Below are 10,606 nucleotides of genomic sequence, written 5' to 3'. Positions count from 1 at the left end.
AAATGTTATGTTTTTTTTTTTATATATTTAACTGTGATGTTAGAGCTAAAAGACAGAATAGATTTTCATTTTTACTATTTCTTTTTTCATTGGAACTTCACGTTGTCCCACACTGAGTAGTCTCTTTGCCACATTTGGCAAGTTGGGATCTGCTCACCCTACCCAGGCCCATCTGATATTATCTGATAATATCAGATGGGCCTCCAAAAACTCCCTTTCCCTTGCTCTTCTGGCTCCCCTTCACCTCCCCAAATTTTTAAAGTGATAAAACGCTGATAATTTAGAGGTCTTTAGCTGCTTTTTTGAAGAAATAAACTCAATCAACACATCAACAGAAAGAAGAATGTATTGTCAAAATTAAGAAGAAAACAATGACCAAAAAATAACTAACTAGGGCCTAAAGAGAGAAACCCCATGAGGCAGGCCAGAGGCCACTGACTTCATGTGATTTACAAAAAAAAAAACATTTAACATCCTGTCAAAACAACTGTAATTATAAAAACTCAAATCTCTAAATGAAGGCTTATTATTAGTTCTGAGTGTCTTATCACTCCATCACAAGAACACACAGAGTGACAGATAAATGAAAGGGTAATTCCAGAAAAAGGTGCCCTGAAAACACGAAGACGTCAGCTCCTTTACCTCTGCTGTGCACTGACCAACATCCAACAAGTTTTATTCTTCCTTATTTCTACTCTGGTCAATTATCTCTTCTGTCCTTCTACTCCTTTCCTCCCCCATTTCTGCAGTACAACAACAAAGTAAAGGTGAATCAACTGTCCAGTCTCGCTCCAAAACAAGCTGCCCTTTACCCCCTGTCCTCCCACGTCCTCCCACGTCCTGCTGTCCCCACACACGCTTTTGGCAGTCGTGTCTGGACCTTTCAGAAAGATTTGTTTGGTCCCAGATTTCTGGACATTAGGTGCCAAGAGACACAGAAGCCAAAGAGTCAAAACGGGCTCTCTCTTTAGTTCCTCCCGCCCTCTCATCTCTGCCTCCTCGGCAGGTGTTTGTCATCCCCCGCTGAGCCAAACAGACGTGTGTTTACCAGTTTACTGTAGCTGGCCGGGGAGGCTTGTCGGTGCGCAGGCCAGCGCTTTGTCTCTCACACTGTGAAACACAACAGCAGTTAGACTTCTCCCTGACAGCATGCTAATCGTCTGATTTAACTCTCCCATGTTTAATCATGAGGGGAAACGAAGGGAGTGAGAGATTATGATAATTGCTTCAAAGTCTTTTCATGTTGGATCCCATCTGTACACTTTTAGAGTAAGGTGTCACTCTGTTTCTCCTCGGTGAATCAGCCTTCTAATGAGACTTTCTAGGAAATATTTGTACAACTGCAGAGACTGATATGTAGTAAAACGTCAACACTCGAGTTTTGGAATCAAAGAAGTTAAACGAATTCATGCAATCTTAACCTCAGTGACTTGTGTTATAGAGCTCAGCTTATTACTTCTGTTCTTCAATAGTGTGGTGTCTGCTGCAACAAGAAATTATTTTGACAATAATGAAAATCATGGAGAAAATGTTTTTCTTCATCAGAGATTAGAACGTTTGTGCTAAAAGTTCTCTGGTTAGCCCAGAGATAAATCATCCCTCCAGCGTTTCCTGGATCACACCTCCTACCAGCATGCTCAAAATGCCTCCTCTGAGAGGTGTCCAGAAGGTATTCTAACCAAAAGTCTCAGCTACTGCAGCAGACTTCTCTAGGAGAGCAGCAACTCCAAACTCATAATAGGTGCCTGAGCTCCTCATCCTATCTGAAGTTTAGTCCAGCAAAACCCCCGTTTGGCAGCATGTTCACAACCTCGTTCTCTGGGTTGTTACCCAACCTCATGACCATAGGCAGGGACGAAATTTTGATTTCAGAAGTGGGGGGGACACAGCAGGCTTGTGCGGATTTGGGGTGGGGGTGTTATGTAAAGACCCTTTGACACGTCACATGCCCATCTCAATAATTTTTCCATCCTCAATATATATATATATATATATATCAAAGTTAAAAAATGTACAACTCTATTATCATTAATATTTATTATCATTATTGAAGTGCAGTTTTGGCTGTTGACAATGGATAGGCCATTGTATTTATTGTTTTGGGTCTTTTTTTATTGTTTTTGGTGCAACATTTTCTAACAGGGAGTGAGATTCTTTTTTTTATTTAATTTTTGTTTGTTATTTTTATTCATTTAGAAGTTCTGGTTCTGGACATTTCAATGTTAAATGAAGGTTTATTTGTTGCATTTTAAAGGGTGTACTTGCATTATTATGATATATTAACATTATATTAGTGGTTATTTTGGTCTAGATAATGTTGACAATGATATCGTTTATCATCAACAATTTGTTGGACAAAATATCATCCAGCAAAATTTGTTACTTTCCCAGGCCTAGTCAAAAGTATAAAAAGTATTTATACATAAACGGTCCCTCCTGAGATCTGGCCGTTATTTCATTTGCTGTGTTAGAGGACATGCTGAACTAATGTTTTACACATGATCATCACCCTAACATTTGTCACAATGATCAATTTTATGTCTATCGTATCTTCATTATTTCAACCTCACCTGTGAGCCTCCAGCCTCTGCTCCATCTCCTCCAGGCTCTCGTCCTCCATCTCCTACAGCCTCTCCTGCTGTACCTTCACCGGTCTCTCCTCCTGCATCTCTGTCAGTCACCTGAAAAAAAGATGCATGAACTATAAACAGTGGGAGATTTTGGAATGGAACAAACAGAAATATTTACAGGATGGTTCTAGTATGATTCACAATTATTATTAATATAATGTGTAAATTATTCATTACCAATTTGAGTGTATAAAAACATATTAAATATGTTTTTTCCCTTAAACGTGTTTAAACAGTTGTTGCATTTCAACACACAAAAAATAAATGGAAAAAATAAGATAAATCTAATGAAAAGAGTACATCTTTGACATTAAGCTTAAAAAAATCTGTTGACGATGATACTGTTCATTTTTCAGAGCTTTTTAATGTGAACATATACATTGCAATAGATAAGTTTACAATAAAGTTAAATGATAAAAGTTTTGAAGTTACACTTCTACTACTACTAGTAATAATAATCATGATAATAGTAATAATAATAATAAATAATAATAATTATAATAATACGAATAAATTGTGTCTGAGGAGTCAGTTATGTGGAGGAGATGAGTTTGTAAAAGTTAGTTTTGAGTATGTTTGTGAAGGAGGAGGTGAGTCTGAGCTTAATGCAGCGGTGTCACATGTTCCAACTTACGTTTTGACTTTGAAAGAAGTCTCTTATATCCACTTTCGTTTCTTGACATGCTGCCTCCTGGCTGTGCCTAACTACCAAAGACTCACAAATGAACACTTATTCAAATGTTATGTAATGGAAGCTGAGCTGAGCTCTGATAGTACACAGCGTCTAGTTGACGATGTGACTCAGTACCGGTGTTCCCTAGCGGCTCCAAACTAGCAAAACAACGTGAGCACGTTCTGACTGTTTACAACTTGAGTGACAGCAGCAACAGCCAATAATACGTTAGCAAGTATCAGCAGAGCCAATAGATTAGCTTTTGGGTGGGTCTAATAGGAAACCGGTTTCCGTTTCGGTCCTAGTGCTCAATCAAATCCATTTAATGGAGCGTAATATTGTTTTTGGACGGAAAAAAGTGAAGGGGACCGAAACTGCCTTTTGAAAAAGTGGGGGGGACATGTCCCACCCGTCCCCCCCCAAAATTACGTCCCAGACCATAGGTGCAAGCTGGAGCGGAGATTGACCTGTAAAAAGAGAGTTTTGCTTTCTGGCTCAGTTTCTTCTTCAACATAACACACTGATTCAGCGTCTGCATCAATCTACTAGTCCACTTGCCACTCCCTCCATCGCTCACTGGTAACAAGACCCTGAGTTTCTCCACTTAATATGACCTCTCCCCCAACCTGGAATTGGCAATCTACCCTTTTGTTGTTGAGAGCCATGGCGACAAACGTATGTGCATGTCTTTATCCTTGCTGCTTGTCAATCAGCTGTGAACATCCCTAGCAAGAATTGAAGGTAACAAATTGATTGAGCTAAGAAGACCAAGGGTGTTTCTCAATGTCAAGGTGCCTCGCCATGTGAGGCGATGTCTTGCGAGGCCAGGCACCTTGCTTAAGAGGACACTCCTTTCCTGGTCAAAGAAAACGGTTAAATGGAACAGACTTACATCAATTCAATTCAATTCAATTCAAGTTTATTTATGTAGCGCCGAATCACAACAAGAGTCGTCTCAAGGCACTTCACCTAATAAACATTCCAATTCAGGTCAGTTCATTAAGCCAATCAGAAATATTGTTTCCTATATAAGGAACCCAGCAAATTGCATCAAGTCACGGACTAGTGTCAGTAGCTATACAGCAATCCTCATACTAAGCAAGCATTTAGCAACAGTGGAGAGGAAAACTCCCTTTTAACAGGAAGAAACCTCCAGAGAATCCTGGCTCAGTATAAGCAGCCATCCACCATGACTCACTGGGGATCGAGAAGACAGAGCAGGCACACACACACACACACACACACACACACACACACACACACACACACACACACACACACACACACACACACACACACACACACACACACACACACACACACACACACACACACACACAAAGACACATAATGTGTCTATAGTTATATTGTGATGTCTTAGTAAATATTCTATTTGGTGAGAGATAAACTTTATTGTATTTATCTTAGTGGATCTGTAATTAAACGGGTAAACTAGTAGTAGCACATCCAACGTCAAGGAAAGCAAAAAGTCTTTATCAGGAGAGGGATAATGTTTTAGTGGTTAGCAGCAGTGTGCTAGTCGATGGCCCCCTCCATGAGGCCACCACAGCTCAGCAGAACATCATTGTAGCTTCTTCTGGGGAGAAAAACACTTAGAGAAAAAATAAAGTTAACAGCCGAAATTGCAGAAAATAGTACAGTTAAAGAGCAGACTGTAGAAGAAAGCAGTAGAGTGTGAAAAGTGATCAGTGTATCCTCCAGCAGTCTAAGCCTATAGCAGCATAACTACAGAGATAACTCAGGATAATCTATCCTATTTAGATGGAGGCATGTTGGAGTCAGGGCAAGGGAGAGCCGTCTTTACCGACTGTACACTCCACCTCCCTCTACTCCCCCACTTGTCCAGATTTAGGCTAACATCAGATTTTAACCATAGACCCTATCAAATAAAAATGTTTTAAGCCTATTCTTAAAAGTAGACAAAGTGTCTGCCTCACGGACTAAAGCTGGGAGCTGGTTCCACAGGAGAGGAGCCTGATAACTAAAAGATCGGCCTCCCATCCTAATTTTAGATATTCTGGGAAACACCAGTAGACCTGCAGTCTGAGAGCAAAGTGCTCGGTTAGGAACATATGGAACAATCAGATCACTGATGTATGATGGAGCTTGATTATTAAGAGCTTTATATGTGAGAAGAAGGATCTTAAAATCTATTCTGAATTTAACAGGTAGCCAATGTAGGGAAGCTAAGACAGGAGAGATATGATCTCTCTTTTTAATTCTCATCAGAACTCTAACTGCAGCATTTCGGACAAGCTGAAGACTTTTAACTACATTCTGTGGACTTCCTGAGAGTAATGAATTACAGTAATCCAGTCTTGATGTAATAAATGCATGAACTAGTTTTTCAGCATCACTCCTGGAAAGGATGCTTCTAATCTTAGCAATATTCCAAAGGTGGAAAAAGGAAATCCTACAAACCTGTTTAACCTGGGATTTGAATGACATGTCCTGGTCAAAGATAACACCAAGGTTCCTTACTTTGTTCTCGGAGATTAATGTAATGCCATTCAGGTCAGGTGATTGGCTAAGCAATTTCCTTTTCTGGATTTCTGGTCCAAAGATGAGAACTTCCGTCTTGTCTTGATTTAAAAGCAAAAAGTTTAGAGTCATTCAATTTTTTATGTCCTCAAGACAAGCCTGCAATCTACCCAACCGATTAGATTCATCAGGGTTAATGGATAAATATAACTGAGTATCGTCAGCATAACAGTGGAAGTTTATCCCATGCTGTCTAATGATTTTACCAATTGGGAGCATATATACAGTATAGTAAAAATAATTGGTCCAAGCACTGAACCCTGTGGTACGTCGCAAGTAACCCTGGAGTATGAAGAAGATTTGTCATGTACATTTACAAAATGAAATCTATCAGACAGGTAGGATTTAAACCAGCCTAACGCTGTTCCTTTGATCCCTACAACATGTTCAAGTCTTTCTAAAAGAACATTGTGATCAACTGTGTCAAAGGCAGCACTGACATCTAACAAGACTAGAACAGACACAAGATTCTTATCTGAGGCCATGAGAATATCATTTGTAACTCTCACTAATGCAGTTTCAGTGCTGTGATACTCTCTAAAACCAGACTGAAATTCCTCAAACAGAGCATTAGTGTTTAAATACTCAAATACTTGGATGGCCACTATTTTCTCCAGGACTTGGGATAAAAATGGAAGGTTAGATATTGGTCTATAATTCATTGGGTCATCTGGATCCAGAGAAGGCTTCTTAAGTGAAGGTTTGATTACAGCAACCTTAAAATCTTGTGGTACATACCCATTTACTAAGGATAGATTGATTATATTTAGAATGGGGGCAGTAACCAAAGGAAATGCTTCTTTAAATAGTTGTGTTGGGATTGGATCCAAAATGCAAGTTGAAGTTTTAGATGAAGCTAATATTTTTGATAACTCTGAAAGCTCAACTGGATCAAAACGGTTCAAGCACAGATGAGGTTCTACAGTCACCTCTGATGCTGCCTCACTTACTGAGGAAGAAGAAATTGCATTAGGGAGGATGCTAAAGATTTTGTTTCTAATAAAATTAATTTTACTTGTAAAAAATCCCATGAAGTCATTGCTGCTGAGGGCTAGGGGAATAGATGGCTCAGAGCTATGATTCTGTGTAAGTTTAGCAACTGTACTGAAAAGAAATTTAGGATTATGCTTATTCTCCTCAATTAGTGCTGAGAAATAAGCAGTTCTAGTTTGTCGAAGCTTATTTTTATAAAGCACAAGACTATTTTTCCAGGATAGGTAGGCCTCCTCATGGTGCGTAGAGTGCCATGTTCTCTCCAATTTCCTAGAGTTTTGTTTTAAGGCTCGTAAATGAGAATCAAACCAGGGAGCAAACTTCACGTGACACGGGAGATATCATTATATTTTGTACGTATTAGTTTCAATATAAATATTTAGCGATTCTTTTACTTTTTAAATTGTGTATATGTTTATTAAATAAAAAATATAAGCGAGTTACTACCGCTAGCCACCAAAGCTGCAAATACTAAGCAACTAACCAAACCATAGATAACTTCTTTGGATCTAAAATAAACATTTCAAGTTAGTTGACTTACTTTTAAATTTGAAATTTGCCCCGGAAGTAGCTGCCGGCTTCTGATCCGCCATCCTTTTGAAAATACCGTGGTGTATTCTGGGTAATTTTTGACCAAGGCTAGGCTACATTACACCTTTCGTGTATCCTTGCTCAGCTAGCTAAACGGCTAACAAACAGAGAACACATGCCTCGGTAGAACAATAACATTGGAAAACGTCTTGGCGGCTCCTGATTATGTATCTCCTAGGCAACCGGGGCGGGACCAAGACATCAAGGCGAGGTTTGTTGACATTGAGAAACACCCCAAATCTTCATCAAAGAGCAGAGATGAGAACCTCCAGCCACAAACCTCTACACCACCACTTCACGGCTGCACCAACAACTTCTGCCCATAGTGGCAATGAACAGAAACAATGAATAAAGTCAGCCATGGCGAGTTTAACGTGTGTGTGTGTGTGTGTGTGTGTGTGTGTGTGTGTGTGTGTGTGTGTGTGTGTGTGTGTGTGTGTGTGTGTGTGTGTGTGTGTGTGTGTGTGTGTGTGTGTGTGAGACACAACGCATAAAAAAAGAAATGAAAACCTGTTGCTTCAGCAGACATCTCCCCCGGTGTCTGAGGCATCAGAATGTGTCTTTGTCTCGTTTTTGTTCTCCTAACTTTGATGGAGCACTTTTATAATTATCTTTAAAGTCAAATATTATAATAACTTAGGAGCTTGTGGTTTTTTAGTGTGAACAAGTGGTTATTCATGTATTCCTTCTATTTCTAAGGTCATAGGCCAAGAGAGTGTTTGATCGTTGGTGCATTAAGAGCTTCTTGTTCCATAGCTGAAGTTTAGTTTTGTTACAGGCATTTTAGAACATCGCTAAATTGATTCAAAGAGGAAAAGGGGAAACTAAATGAGTGAATGCAATATTTAGAGCGAAGTACAGCAGCTCTGATTAAGAAGTCTGTAGCGAGGACCAAAACTGCAGACTTTGGAGGTGAAGTTTGACAATTTTAGTAGCAGAAGTTAAATGAATTCATCCCATAGATTCCTAACATCTACATGTGCTTTGAAGCTGTTGATCTTCTGTTGTATTTGTCTCAAATCTTTATTTAAATACATAATTGACTTTTTAACAAGTTAACATTGAAATATTAGTTAAATGAATCTTCTGTCTTCAGAGAACATTTAGTAGAGTCAAAGAGACGCTGACTGCTTGTTCCAACTCCAAACACAAGCTGGTGTGTGCATGCATGCGTGTGTGTGTGTGTGTGTGTGTGTGTGTGTGTGTTTTATCCTCCTTCCATTTATCATATCAATACAAACACAATGCAGTCAGAGACCAAACACACACCTGCATCCAAACAAACAGAGGAGACCCTCATGCGACAGCCTGAATGGTGTCACTTCTTTCTTTCTTTATGTCTTTTTATTTGCTTTCTTTATTTCTGTCTGTGTTTCTAAGACCCCCAGCAACAGGCCGACCTCTATCACCAGCGTACCATCAGTGTTGCATGCACAGAGACGCCCCTGTTCTCTGAGTGTGAGACAGTTGGCGGTAACAGTGTAATTCACAGTGAGTGCTGTCACAGTGAGGGGAGCAGACACATTCACAGATGGCTCATACACGCTGCAGACTCTGAAAACCTTCCATTCTCACACTCAGATGTTTCAAGGAGCAGCAACTGTTTCAATGCTTGTTTGTTTTGCTCTGAAATGACAGAAAACACATTTACCAGCTGGAAAGTTACAGCTCTAAATCTTCCTGTTTGGTGAAAAACAATACTCCAGGGAGACAGATTTCAGACTCAGATTCAATCATTTCTGACAAAAATAAATGACGTCTTTAAGACAGATTTATTAGGTGTTATTAAATCTGATAGTTTCAGTTTGTTTAACATCCGCTTGCAAAAATGACTGCAGACAGATCAGGTTGGGGTAAAAAATATTACTATTTGAAGTATCTGTCCTCCTGCACCCTAAAGGGGAATACGAGAGACTAAAGTTCACGGAGTGATGTGAGGAGCGGCGCTGGGCTCTGTGTGAGCTGTGATGCTGGTCAAGGAGAAAACCAGCACATTCAAGCTGTGGTTGATGAGATTAATATGCTCATACGGACACTTAGATCACCCCCTTTAGCTCATTCATGAAAACACTTTATTATACTGTAAAATAAATGACTATCAGAAATAAACCAGCAGCTCTCACATGTTCAACTGGACACGCATTTGTATAAATAGCAAATTTTCATGTTTTACTCAAAGTGTGTTTGTCTGACTGAAAAAAATCATATGAACTAGGAATGCACCGATGCCAGATACTTTTCTGAGTATGAATACTTAACATATGAGTACTGGAAGTGCAGGGTCCTGACGGGGGGGTGGGGGGCTACTGCTGGATTGTAGGATGGACACCGCTGCCGTTCCTACACTAGAGGTATGAATCTTCACTTGTCTCCCGATTTGATTACGATTATTGGGTCAACAATTTAATTTGATTTGATATCCCAATGCATCACGATTATTTCATATGGATTTGTTTTATCAATAAATTGATAAACAGATAATTGTTTTTTTTAACCCTCTGGAGGCAGGCGTTGCAGATTTGCAACAGTTAAAATCTACCTACCTACCAAAGGCTTACGTCTCGGCCCGGCCGCTCCGGTCATCACAGGATCGTCGGCTAGCAGTGCCTACACCACGCTCAGGACAATCCAGACTCTTCTCATGCATCGTTCCACAAATGTGGAATGACCTTCCAAGCACTACCAGAACAGGGGCTTCCTTTTCAATTTTCAAGAAACTCCTGAAGACCCAGAGAGCATCTTCTTAACTAGCACCCTCCCTGCACCCGTCCCCCCTCTCTACTGTCCACTCCTTGTTCCCTCCTCTCCATGATTGATGTCAAGTTGTTGTTGTTATTGTTGTTGTTAGCCTCAAGGGCAACATGCCGATTATCACTTGTAAGTCGCTTTGGACAAAAGCGTCTGCTAAATACATAAACATAAACATAAACCTACCTGGTTACTCCACATACGTATTTCATGAGCATTTTCTAACTCAGAAGTACCCCTGAAGGACTTAGTTGTTTGTCATTTTATCAAAACTTATTTTGAGCCTGAGAGAGTTAAATCAAAAACGAGTCTGACACAACCCGCCATCCCAAAAGATCTCCATTCACAGCAGTCCTTAAGACAAAACATTTTAAACATTTAAGAAGATTTAACAAAGTAAAAAAAAACA

This window comes from Nothobranchius furzeri, chromosome 14 (assembly GCF_043380555.1).
Source record: "Nothobranchius furzeri strain GRZ-AD chromosome 14, NfurGRZ-RIMD1, whole genome shotgun sequence".
NCBI lineage: Eukaryota > Metazoa > Chordata > Actinopteri > Cyprinodontiformes > Nothobranchiidae > Nothobranchius > Nothobranchius furzeri.
Note: the sequence above shows the minus strand (reverse complement) of the source record.